The sequence below is a fragment of the Lathyrus oleraceus genome, chromosome 4, assembly GCF_024323335.1.
Source record: "Lathyrus oleraceus cultivar Zhongwan6 chromosome 4, CAAS_Psat_ZW6_1.0, whole genome shotgun sequence".
Classification (NCBI taxonomy): domain Eukaryota; kingdom Viridiplantae; phylum Streptophyta; class Magnoliopsida; order Fabales; family Fabaceae; genus Lathyrus; species Lathyrus oleraceus.
The window spans coordinates 413649691-413662935 of NC_066582.1; positions in this window are offsets into that span (position 1 = coordinate 413649691).

Below are 13245 nucleotides of genomic sequence, written 5' to 3' on the forward strand. Positions count from 1 at the left end.
GGACATGTTCACAATGCTGAGTGAAGATGATGGTGATGTTGTCAGAGGGGAGGATAGGGATCGTAAGGTTGATGCCCTGGCTGAAAAAATAAGAGCGATGGAATGCCAGAACTCTCTTGGGTTCGATGTCACAAATCTGGGATTGGTGGAAGGTCTGAGAATTCCCCATAAGTTCAAAGCGCCCACCTTTGACAAGTACAACGGTACTTCTTGCCCTTGCACTCACGTGCAGGCATACTATCGGAAGATCTCGGCATATACAGATGACGAGAAAATGTGGATGTATTTTTTCCAAGATAGCCTATCTGGGGCATCTTTGGATTGGTACATGGAGCTCAAAAGGGATTCTACCCGATGTTGGAGGGATCTGGGAGAAGCTTTTCTCAGACAATACAAACACAACATGGATATGGCACCGAGCCGGACTCAGCTGCAGAGTCTGTGCCAGAAGAATAATGAGAGCTTCAAAGAATACGCCTAGAGGTGGCATGAACTTGCTGCAAGAGTTCAACCCCCTATGCTGGAAAGGGAGTTGACAGATATGTTCATCGGCACACTTCAGGGAGTGTTCATGGACCGAATGGGGAGTTGCCCATTTGGAAGCTTCTCCAATGTTGTGATTTGTGGTGAGAGGACGGAGAGCTTGATCAAGGCTGGGAAGATCAGTGATGCTGGTGCCTCTTCATCCAAGAAACCTTTCTCTGGGGCACCTCGCCGTAGAGAAGGTGAAACCAACGCTGTTCAGCACCGCCGAGGGCCGAGCAGAAATCAGAATCAGTATAGACAGGTTGCTGCAGTGACCATTCCTGCACCTCAACAACGTCAACCTCCGCAACAACCGAGACAACAACAACAACAACAACAACAACAACAGCAACGTCCTTATCAGCCGAGGCAGAGGCTGCATCCTGACAGACGTTTTGATCCGTTGCCCATGACCTACGCTGAGCTACTGCCTGAGTTGCTCAGACTAGGTTTTATGGAATTGAGAACCATGGCTCCACCAACAGTATTGCCACCTGGGTACGATGCAAATGTCCGGTGCGATTCCCATTCTGGGGCACCAGGGCATAATATTGAGAAGTGCCGGGCTTTTCAGCATAAAGTCCAGGATCTGATCGATTCCAAGGCGATCAATTTCTCTCTAGTGCCCAACATTGTGAATAATCCTATGCCCGCGCATGGTGCTCATAGGGTGAACTGTATCGAAGGGGTCGAATCCGAGGATTTGGTTGTCAGCATCGGTGAGATTCAGACTTCTTTGTTGGTTGTCAAAGACCGTCTGCTGGGTGGTGGTGTTCATCCGGGCTGTGATGAAGATTGTGTGGGTTGTGCAGAGTCAGCTAATGGGTGTGAACTGTTGAGGGCTGGCATTCAGAAGCTGATTGATGAGGGATGTGTCCGATTTGGTAGGGCTGATAACAGAGATCGTGGGGCAGTGTCTACTGTCACGATATTCTTCAAACCGTCTGAAGGACGGGCGCCTACAACTAGTGGTAATCCAGTTACCATATCTGCACCAGTTGCTACCAGTACTCCGACAACAATCGTCGCTCCGGTAAGAAGGACCGTGAATAGTAATGCTGTGCCTTGGAGGTATGATAACGCCTACCGAAGCAACAGAAGGGCTGAGAACAGGGTCAAACCTTCGAATCAAGCGCCCGTGACAATAAATGTGCCAGCTAGTAAAGCTCTTGTGGTTGCAAGTCCCGCTGTGGACAATGTGGGTGGACCAGGAGGCTTTACTCGCAGTGGTCGGCTGTTTGCGCCTCCACCGTTGAGGGATGCTAATGCTGAGGCATCTGCTAGAGCTAAGGGCAAACAGGCCGTAGTGGATGAAGCGTCTGCTCAAACAAATGTGCCTGGTGGCTCATTTGAGAAGGATGTGGAGGAATTCATGCGCATAATTAAGAAGAGTGACTACAAGATTGTAGATCAGCTCAACCAAACTCCCTCCAAAATCTCTATTCTTTCGCTGCTGTTGTGCTCTGAGGCACATAGAGACGCCTTGTTGAAGATGTTAAATATGGCGTATGTACCTCAGGAGATTTCCGTCAATCAGCTTGAGGGAGTAATTGCTAATGTGAGTACCCGACATGGTGTGGGGATCACTGATCTTGATCTGACACCCGAGGGGCGGAATCACAACAAGGCCTTGCACATCACCATGGAGTGCAAGGGGGATGTGTTGTCTCATGTACTGGTGGACACGGGTTCTTCGTTGAATGTGCTGCCGAAGCAAATATTGAAGAAGATACCTATTGAAGGGGTTGTGTTGACGCCTAGCGACTTGATTGTTCGTGCTTTTGACGGATCCAAACGTTCTGTGTTTGGGGAAGTCACTTTGCCTATGAAGATAGGTCCTGAGGAGTTTGACATCGTCTTCTATGTCATGGACATCCAGCCTGCCTACAGTTGCCTACTGGGACGTCCATGGATTCATACAGCAGGGGCGGTCTCGTCGACTCTCCACCAGAAGCTCAAGTACGTCTGGAATGGTCAGATTGTGACCGTGTGTGGCGAAGAGGACATTCTGGTAAGTCATTTGTCCTCGTTCAAATATGTCGAGGTGGATGGTGAGATCCACGAGACTTTATGCCAGGCGTTCGAGACGGTGGCTCTTGAGAAGGTGGCGTATGCTGAACAGAGGAAGCCAGGTGCTTCAATTACTTCTTACAAGCAGGCTAAGGAGGTTGTTGATTCTGGTAAGGCTGAAGGCTGGGGCAAGATGGTGGACTTGCCTGTCAAGGAGGACAAGTTTGGCATTGGATATGAGCCTCTCCGAGCAGAGCAGGGGGCAGTAGGTCCTAGTACCTTTACCAGCGCGGGGCTGATGAACCACGGTGACGTCTTCGCAGCTGATGTTGAAGACAGTGACAGTGACATTGATCTCGACTGCTGGGTTCGCCCGAGTGCACCAGGGGAAGTGATCCACAACTGGACTGCGGAGGATATAGTCCAAGTTACTCTTCAGACAGAGTAATTTTCTTTTGTTTTTTCATTCTGCACAAAACCCTACGTTCAGCCCAAGACGTAGTGGTTCATTGTAGGGCCTCATGTTTTCAGTGATTATCATTAATAAAGGACGTTTTGCAAACAATTTTGTGATCCCTGTCTGTCTATTTTGTTTTTCATTTTTCAAAAATAAAAATAAAAATGGCAATGTTTTTGTTTTTTGTGACTTTATTGAACTCTTTTTCTAAAATAAAGCATTAACATGCAGAAATGACCTTATGGCATCCACTATGAACAATTCTGTTATGCCTCATCATGATTTCGACAATCCCATCTACCAAGCTGAAGAGGAGAGTGAGGAAGACAATGAACTCCCGAAAGAATTGGCTAGATTGTTGAAGCAGGAGGAAAGGGTCATCCAACCTCATCAGGAAGAGTTGGAGATTGTTAATCTGGGTACTGAGGACGCCAGAAGGGACATCAAGGTTAGGGCCGCTTTGAAACCAGAGATCAAGAGCAGATTGATCGAGATGCTGATAGAGTATATGCAGATATTCGCCTGGTCTTATCAAGATATGCCTGGGTTGAATACTGATATTGTGGTTCATAGGCTACCTCTCAGAGATGATTGTCCTTCGGTTAAGCAGAAGCTTCGTAGAACGAGTCCTGATATGGCAGTGAAAATCAAGGAAGAGGTTCAGAAGCAGTTCGATGCGGGTTTCTTGTCAGTAACAACTTACCCACCGTGGGTAGCCAACATCGTTCCTGTGCCGAAGAAGGATGGCAAAGTCAGAATGTGTGTCGATTACCGGGATCTGAACAGAGCGAGTCCGAAAGACGATTTCCCATTACCTCACATTGATGTATTGATGGATAATACGGCTCAATCCTCGGTATTCTCTTTCATGGATGGTTTCTCGGGCTATAATCGGATTAAGATGGCGCCAGAGGACATGGAAAAGACGACATTCATTACACCTTGGGGCACGTTCTGCTATAAGGTGATGCCATTTGGGCTGAAGAATGCCGGTGCTACCTATCAGAGGGCTATGACGACTCTCTTTCATGACATGATGCACAAAGAGATTGAAGTGTACGTGGATGACATGATTGCGAAGTCGCAGACAGAAGAGGGGCACCTGGTTAATCTGCAGAAGTTGTTTGACAGATTGGTCAAGTTCAAACTAAGGCTGAATCCAAACAAGTGTACGTTTGGTGTGAGATCAGGGAAGTTGTTAGGCTTCATTGTCAGTGAGAAAGGGATTGAGGTTGATCCAGCAAAAGTCAAAGCTATTCAGGAAATGCCTGAACCGAAAACTGAAAAGCAGGTTCGTGGGTTTTTAGGGAGATTGAACTACATTGCAAGGTTTGTATCTCACCTAACTGCCACGTGTGAACCAATATTCAAATTGCTCAGAAAGAATCAGGCAATCAAGTGGAATGACGATTGTCAGAAAGCTTTTGACAAGATAAAAGAGTATTTGCAGAAACCTCCAATTCTGATCCCTCCAGTTCCAGGGAGACCATTGATAATGTACCTGTCAGTGACCGAGAATTCAATGGGGTGTGTATTGGGACAGCATGACGAGTCTGGTCGAAAAGAGCATGCCATATACTACCTTAGCAAAAAGTTTACCGACTGTGAAATCAAATATTCGTAGCTTGAGAAAACTTGCTGTGCTTTGGCCTGGGCTGCTCGCCGACTGAGGCAGTATATGCTGAACCATACTACCTTGTTGATTTCTAAGATGGATCCAGTGAAATACATCTTTGAGAAGCCGGCTCTCACTGGACGTGTTGCCCGATGGCAGATGATCTTAACAGAGTACGATATCCAGTACACGTCGCAGAAGGCTATCAAAGGTAGTGTTTTGTCAGACTATCTCGCCGAGCAACCGATAGACGACTATCAGCCTATGATGTTTGAATTCCCTGATGAAGACATCATGTATCTTAAGGTGAAAGATTGTGAAGAACCTCTTGTCGAGGAAGGACCGGATCCTATGACAAGTGGACACTGATGTTTGATGGGGCTGTTAATGTGAATGGTAATGGTGTTGGTGCAGTTCTGATCAATCCGAAAGGTGCTCATATACCCTTTTCTGCCAAATTGACGTTTGATGTCACCAACAATGAAGCCGAGTATGAGGCTTGTATCATGGGAATAGAAGAAGCCATTGATTTGAGAATCAAAACGCTTGACATTTTCGGAGATTCCGCTTTAGTGATCAATCAGGTCAATGGAGATTGGAACACTAACCAGCCGCATTTGATCCCGTATAGAGATTACACCAGAAGAATACTGACGTTCTTCAAGAAGGTGAAGTTGTATCATGTCCCCCGGGACGAGAATCAGATGGCTGATGCTTTGGATACTTTATCGTCCATGATCAAAGTTCATTGGTGGAATCATGTGCCACATGTTGCGGTGAATCGACTCGAGAGGCCTGCGTATGTGTTTGCAGCCGAGTCTGTTGCGATTGATGAGAAGCCGTGGTATTATGATATCAAGAACTTCCTCAAGACTCAGGAGTATCCTGAAGGTGCGTCGAAGAATGATAAGAAAACCCTGAGAAGGCTAGCTGGAAGCTTTTACTTGAATCAGGATGATGTGCTGTATAAGAGGAACTTTGACATGGTCTTGCTTAGATGTGTGGATAGACACGAAGCAGATGTGTTGATGCAGGAAGTGCACGAGGGTTCGTTTGGTACCCATGCTGGTGGTCATGCAATGTCGAAGAAACTATTGAGAGCCGGTTATTACTGGATGACTATGGAATCCGACTGCTTCAGGTATGCTCGGAAGTGCCATAAGTGTCAAATTTATGCTGATAAGGTGCATGTACCACCAAGCCCGTTGAATGTCATGAACTCGCCCTGGCCGTTTTCCATGTGGGGCATTGACATGATTGGTAAGATCGAGCCTACTGCTTCGAATGGACATCGCTTCATCCTGGTTGCGATTGATTACTTCACCAAGTGGGTGGAAGCAGCTTCCTATGCTAATGTTACCAGACAAGTGGTTGCCCGGTTCATCAAGAAAGAAATCATCTGTCGTTATGGAGTTCCTGAGAGGATCATCACTGACAATGGTTCGAATCTCAATAACAAGATGATGCAAGAGCTTTGCAAAGATTTCAAGATTGAACATCACAATTCTTCTCCTTACAGACCAAAGATGAATGGCGCTGTAGAGGCGGCAAATAAGAATATCAAGAAGATTGTGCAAAAGATGGTCGTTACGTACAAGGATTGGCATGAGATGCTGCTGTCATACCCCAAAATTTGCCCATTAATATTTCAAGACATTTGTCAGGGCACTCTGACTCATTTTTATGACACTGATCCCAAAGGAACGAAGGCCCAGCTCACGAATGGCCCAATCCAGAAAATGGCCCAAACTGGCCTGTTCGCTACACGCTCGCCTAGCGAACGTTACGTTCGCTACACGCTCGCCTAGCGAACGTTCGCTACACGCTCGCCTAGCGAAGCAAACGTTCGCTACCAGCTCGCCTAGCGAAGCTGACAGACAACAAAAAATTTCGGGCTTCGTTCTGAGCCCATTAGGTCATGAAAAAGGGCATTATAAATACCAGCACTTCAGTAATGAAAAGGGAGAACGAAAAAGGAGAGGGGAGAACTCTAGCAAGCAAACCCTAGCGCTCACAGACGGAAAACCCTAAAGGAAGCCCTGAGGGAAAAGCCGGCGGCGGCAAGGTCACTTCCGCTCAATTCGATCCGATCAGCCAATTCAAGGTTACAATTCGATTACAAACAGGTTCATATGTCCCAGAAAAAAAGACCGCCGTTAGGTCTTCCACTTTATTTGTGGGATACCCTTGTGGAGGCTCACCCTAAATTGCTTAATTAATTTTAATGTGTTAATTTTAATAATTAATTTTAATGTATTAATTTTAATGTATTATTTTTAATGTATTGATTTTAATGTGGAGATTCATCATAATCACCTAATTAACTTTAAAATGTGGCCTTTAAATATGTGATCTTGGACCCCTCTTTTGCCTTATGATATTACGGTATAACGGTCATGTCCCGCGAATGTAGGGATACACTTAGCAAAGACCCTTCGGTTAAATCATCATAAAATAAATCATGGTCCCTCGGATGTTGCCTTCGAAATTACGATTTTGTCCCTCGATGACCCTTCGGTGTAGCCTACGGTTAAATGATGATCGTCCCTTCGAATGCTAAGGTATCCTTACAACTGTTGCCTTCAATGACCTATCGATGACCCTACGATGACCCTTAAACATCCAAAGGGTAAAATTACTTACTTCTCAATAGTAAGGACAGTTTTACCCTCATAAGGATAGGAAACGTTCATAACGACCTTAGGAAGGTATAACTCTCAATTACTGGATCCTAACCTAAAATATTTTCAACACCTCACACCTTTCAAAACCTCTTTTGGAAAATCACTACTTGGTATACATTCATACTAGAATCATTACCAAGTTACATTTTTCTAAACCGTTTTCAAAATCAAACGAGATAAATACTTTGTATACATTCATACGAGAATCATTACAAAGTTAAACTCTCTTTTCGAAACATTTTTAAACAATTCACCAACACTTTTCAGACAAAAATATAAGTGATCCAGCAATTAAGAGCCCATGGATAACCATGGATACAAAGGGTGCTAATACCTTCCCTTTGTATAATGTACCTCCCGAACCCAAAATCTATTGAGGTCTTTCCTGTTCTTTTCCACCTTTCCTTATTGGATAAAAGAAAAGTCGGTGGCGACTCTTGCTATCCGCGACATTGCGATAAAAAGCAAAACACCCAAAAGTCAGTTCACCGTATGACAGAACTGGCGACTCTGCTGGGGACACTTTAAAAAGAGAGGTTACCTTAAAAAACAAGATCACTTATTTAAAATTGTCTGATTTACTTTTAAGGGATTGCTTGGGTATTCTTGAGTGAAAGATCCTACACCCGGATCTAGTGTACCTTAGGTAAGTAGCAATAGATCATCGCGACTATCCGGCGTATACTGGAATGGTTAAAATGGTGGCTACGGTTAATGTGACACTTTGGTTGTCCTGATGTTCCTCATGTTACTTGAGGAAAAATTTGGCTTCCGCGTGGTGTCATTAAAGCATTAACCAGACCTTTAGAACCCTAATTGACTCATCCTGGCCATTAGAAAGTAGTGAGATAACTGACTTCGGTTCCGACTGGGGTTGGTTGATACTCGATACTACACTCTTTGAGATTGGACTTTAGGGAAGCTTCGGTCAACCACTTGGCGTTGCACTGAAGTGGACTGAAAGAAAGGTCGATGATCTGAGATCCTTCTAGAACCCGGTTACTATTCTAGGACAGGTTGAACCAACCAAACTTCAGTGGGGAGGGTACTTACCTATGGAACTCATGCAAGCCTTAAAACCTAGGATTGATTGTTGTGTGACATGTCTTTGCTTGCATAACAGCATAACATCATAACATCATAACATCATGGCATTATACTAACCATTTCAAGGACTTAGGAATTTAGCTTTGCTCTGTTAAACAGGTTATGGCTTCCAGGAAGACTATCCGGGTCAATCTTGTAGCAATCTCTCCTCAACTCAAGGATTTGGTGTCAGAACTCCCCGATCATGCTCAGTTCAACAAGAAACATGGTCATCTTCTCAACTTAGTTACCACTGGTTTCAAGGAAGATATGATGAGAGTCCTATTCCAGTTCTTCGATCCTAAACATCATTGCTTCACTTTCCCAGATTATCAGTTGGTACCCACATTAGAAGAATTCTCCCAGCTGCTTGGGATACCTATCCTTGATCAAATACCTTTCAGTGGTTTAGAAAAGGTTCCGAAGTCTGAAGAAGTTGCCGCAGCTTTACACATGACGAAGTCCGACATTGAAGCTAATTGGGTAACAAGGAGTGGAGTTAAGGGTTTACTTGCCAAATTCCTGACAAATAAGGCCCGAGAATTCTTAAAAGTTATGAATGTCCGTGCTTTCGAAGACATCCTGGCATTGCTAATCTATGGCTTGGTGTTATTCCCTAATCCAGACCAATTCATAGACATGAATGCTATTAAGATATTTCTCACTCATAACCCTGTACCTACCTTGCTGGGAGACATTTTGCATTCCCTCCACACTCGTACCATGAAGAGGCAAGGGACTCTCATGTGCTGCATACCTCTATTGTCTAGGTGGTTTATTTCGCACCTTCCTCAATCAGTTTTAAAGAATGATCAAAATCTGAAGTGGTCTCAAAGGATAATGGCACTCTCCCATTCAGACATCCGTTGGTGTTCTAACCTCAGAGAAAATGTTATCATCATCGACCGTTGTGGAGAATTCCCTAATGTACCACTCCTGGGGATAAGGGGAGGTATTACTTATAATCCTGCCTTAGCCCTACGTCAGTTCGGGCATGCTCGAAGAGATGGTCCACATGAAATGATCATCGAAGGCATTGTGTTCGACTATGACAACGATTCTCAAGGTCTCCGTCAAAGGTTTGTACGAGCTTGGGGCATGGTGAAAAGAAGCACTTTAGGACAGAAAAACTCTATTCCTATGGAACCTTATCTCAGATGGGTACGCGCCAGAGCTCGTGAACTTGTCATGCCATATCTTGCAATCGGACCTCAGATTGTCGAACCTGAAGCTGAAGGAGATGCTCCTCAGATCATTCCTTATCCAGATATGCCTACCAACGTTGAGGAACTAAAGAGATCCTGGATCCAGTTGAGAGAAGAAAGGGATACTTTCGAGACTCAGTTCGTCGCAGAAAGGAAGAAAGTGTTAGAACTTACCAGTCAGCTCAATGAGGAACGAAGACTCAATGCATATCTTCGCCCAAAAAGAAGTCGCCCCTGGGAGACTTGAGCTTTCATTGTATTTTTATTATTTTTCTTTTTGTAATGAATATTGGTCAAAAAAAAATTAGCAATAAACATTTCTCCCTTGTTGGTGATTTACGCAAAGTTAAATTCCAAAAGTCCTTGAAAACATTTCATACATTGCATCGCATAACATAACATTGCATAACAGGTGTTCTAAAGGACCATATTCTCACGGTCTGCCTCTTACACAGAAAAATGGATCTCGAACAAACTGTCAAAGATCTCCAGACTCAGAATGCTCAGTTCAAGGAGATGATGCTAAGCTTATCCAAGGGGCAGGAGGAACTGAAGGCTCTTTTGGTTGAAAAGAAGAAAGACAAGAAAGCTGTGAGTTTCATTAACCCGGGAAGAAGGCGTAAAGGACAGGCTACGGGAATCAAATTTGGAATCCCGAATGGTCCAGAAGAGGGGGCGGAGAATGACTCAGAGGAAGAGAATGCTGATTTCTCCAACCCTGAGGATGACGATGAGAACTATGAAAATGAACAGTACTCTCCAAGAGATGATAAGTACAAATTGCTGGAAGAACGCATGCTAGCCATGGAGGGTCAGAAGGCGCCTGGTCTGGATTTCGAAAGTTTGGGTCTGGTCTCCGATGTGACCATTCCTCGCAAATTCAAAATCCCCACTTTCACTAAGTACGATGGTGCGTATTGTCCTCAGATGCATCTAAGGGCTTATGTGAGAAAGATCCAGCCGCATACCACTGATAAGAAACTATGGATCCATTTCTTCCAAGAAAGTCTGTCTGGCGCTCAGTTGGAATGGTATTATCAGCTCGAGAGCTCTGACATCCGCACCTGGACTGATTTAGCAACAGCCTTCTATAAGGAGTACCAGTACAATTCTGAGCTAGCGCCTACTCGGCTGCAGTTGCAGAGTATGGCCATGGGATCTAAAGAAAGCTTCAAAGAGTATGCTCAGAAATGGAGAGATTTGGCCGGCAGGGTCAAACCCCCTATGACTGACCGAGAATTAGTAGACCTGTTCATGGGTACCCTGACTGGCCCATTCTACAGCCACCTACTGGGGAGTTCTTCATCAGGTTTCACTGAACTTATACTGACGGGTGAACGGGTGGAGAGCGGCATTCGGAGTGGGAAGTTACAGGCAGCTACTTCTACAAGCAGCAAAAAGTCCTACCATGGGAAGAATGAATCGAATGCTGTGTATGGTCAGAAGAATCATAATAAGAAAAATGGTGACCATGCCATTGGAGCAGTGACGATCGCAGCCCCGCCGGCTCAAAACTTCCAGCAAAGACAAGACAGACCAAGAAGGCAGTTTACCAAGCTCAATATGACTTTAGCACAAGCACTGCAAAGTATGCTAAAGGTAAACTTAATCACTCTCAGAGGTCCTCCAGCAAATGTCAACACTGCTTCGCCTCGTTATAATCCCAATGCCAGGTGTGCATATCACTCCGATAGCCCCGGGCACGATACAAACGATTGTTGGCTGTTAAAGAATAAAATTCAGGACATGATCGACGCTGGGGAAATTGAGTTCGAGCCTCCGGAGACTCCTAATGTCATCACTGCTCCTATGCCTAATCATGACAAGGCTGTTAATGCTCTCGATGACAATCCTCTCATCACTACTGTAGCGGACTTAACATCTCCTCTCTCGATCATAAAGAGGAATTTATTGCAAGCTGGTTTATTTCCAGGTTGTACTGAAGATTGCAATCTCTGCATACTCCGGCCCGAAGACTGTTTGAAATTGAAGAATGGTATCCAACGACTGATGGACGATCGTACAATCCTATTTGAAAGGGTTTCTAAGGCGGAAAACCCTATTGAAGAAGTATCTGTGATTGCAAGGTCCAAAGGTCCAGTAAAGATTACTGCTCCCAGAGTACCTGTGAAGATCATTGCTGAGCCCAAGGTAGCCCCCCTGATCATTACTACACCTGGCCCAGTACCATATTCATCGAGCAAAGCCATTCCGTGGAATTATGGAGGTGATGTTTACATCCATGGTGTAAAGCAAGTTGGCAATTCTGCTAATCCTAATGATATTGTTGGGACTAGTAAAGTTACTCGAAGCGGAAGGATCTTCTCTCCAAAAATCTCACCTCCGGTTCCCGAAAACCGAGGAAAGGAACCAGTCAACCCTTCTCAGTCAGAGATACCGATCAAAGCTACTACTGAAGATGTTGCCAAACGAGAAATGGAAGAAATGCTGAAAATCATCCGCAAGAGTGATTTCGATGTGGTAGAACAGTTGGGGCATACTCCTTCCAAAATCTCAATGTTGTCCTTGTTGTTATCTTCCGAATCTCATGCCAATGCCTTGATAAAATTCCTGAAGACTGCCCATGTACCTCAGGAGACCTCCGTCGATCAGTTCGAAAACTATGTTGCTAATCTGACTGTCGACGGTGGCCTAGGTTTTTCCAATGCTGACCTGACGCCGGCGGGAAAGAACCACAATAAAGCCCTGCATATCTCCATTGAGTGTAAAGGGATCACCCTGTCTCATGTGTTGATCGATAATGGATCCTCTTTGAATGTGTTACCGAAAGCCGTACTCGATAAACTTGACTGCAAGAGCATTGAATTGAAGCCTAGTGACATTGTGGTGCGTGCTTACGATGGTGCAAAGAGTGTTGTCCATGGTGAAGTGGTTCTCCCTATCAAGATAGGACCTCAGGTTTTCGACACTACTTTTCACGTAATGAACATTCGCCCCGCTTATTCCTGCTTACTGGGACGCCCTTGGATTCATGAGGCAGGTGCTGTAGCTTCGTCTCTCCATCAAAAGCTGAGGTATCCAATAGAGGGTAAGATCGTCACTGTGTGTGGGGAAGAAGAATACATTGTCAGTAGTGTGCATACCTTCAGATACGTTGAGATGGATGGTGAATTCTTCGAGACTCCGACTCAGTCATTTGAAGTGGTTCCTCCGCCTAGTCCTGTCCTTAAGCCAACTCCCCTTGTGCCCGAGGTTATTCGAGCTCCTCCTGCCATGGTTTCCCTGAAGGACGCTCAAGCTGTGGTTGAAGATGGTGGCTGTACTGGCTGGGGTCAACTGATCAGCATACCCTACAAGTCTGATAAATCTGGTCTGGGATTTAGCTCTGAAAAGATGGTCAAAGATCAAATCAATGCTGTAGAAGATGCTGACAGTGATTGCGACCTGGATAGCTGGATCTACCCAACAATTGGCGACGGACTCAATAATTGGAAGGCTGAAGACACTATCCCGATCTCCTTTAGTCAGGAGTAATTGTTATTGTCCATTTAGTATTGCAAATCTTTAATTTTTCAAGTGAACTTCTTAAAGCATTGTGTCTATGCCCGGGGCACAATAGCTAATTTGTTAAGGGTTTTGTCATTTCATAAGCATATTCATATTCAATAAATCAATGGACTTTTTCGCATTCGAATATTGCGC